Below are 792 nucleotides of genomic sequence, written 5' to 3'. Positions count from 1 at the left end.
AAAAAAAAAAAAAAAAAAAAAAAAAACTGTACCAAAATTAGATAATTCTAGATAACCAAGAAGGAACTGTGCAGGGGCACTCTGATGAGTGCTCAGAGCAGGGTGGACAGCAGAGGGACAGAGGGACAGTATTTCTGGAGCAACTCCTACTGAGAGCACCAAAGAACAGCACCGAATTTACTATCACGACCACCCTCTGACACAGAAATAGAAATAAACTACCCTTTTTCCAGACAGGGAGAGCTCAAGGTAAAGCCACCAGCCCGAAGTCGCGCTGCCAGTGATTAATGAGTACAGAACTTAATAATGATAATGACCATAGCAACGCGTATTCGGTGCTTATAATGAGCCGGTCACCACTCTGAATGCCTAATATAAATTATCTAATTAATTCTCACCAAGAAAAAAAATCCCGTTTCATTTGATGTCGCACTTTCTCCACAAGGAAACCGACTCAGAAGTAGTGGAGGCAGGTTTCAGGTCCGCAGGTCCAATCCCAAAGCCCATGCTATGCGCACCCCTAATCTAGCTACCTCTGACTCCAACAGAGGCGTTTTGTCTCCAAAACCTCCGCACCGCTGTTCACACAAAGGGAGGACAACCCCGGGTGTCCGGAGCTGCACGCCCCGGCCATAGCGAATAATAATTGACGATTAAAAACGCCTGAGCTTTATTCATTTCCACCTTACACCTCCTCCCTATCTTTGCCTTTTCCCCTGTATTAATACCTCATAAAAGACGGCGCTCTTCCTGCTGCTTCTTCACCCATTTTTCCCGCGCCCGCGAAAATTG

This window comes from Mandrillus leucophaeus, unplaced genomic scaffold, assembly GCF_000951045.1.
Source record: "Mandrillus leucophaeus isolate KB7577 unplaced genomic scaffold, Mleu.le_1.0 Scaffold855, whole genome shotgun sequence".
Taxonomy (NCBI): Eukaryota; Metazoa; Chordata; class Mammalia; order Primates; family Cercopithecidae; genus Mandrillus; species Mandrillus leucophaeus.
This window is presented reverse-complemented; position numbering follows the sequence as displayed.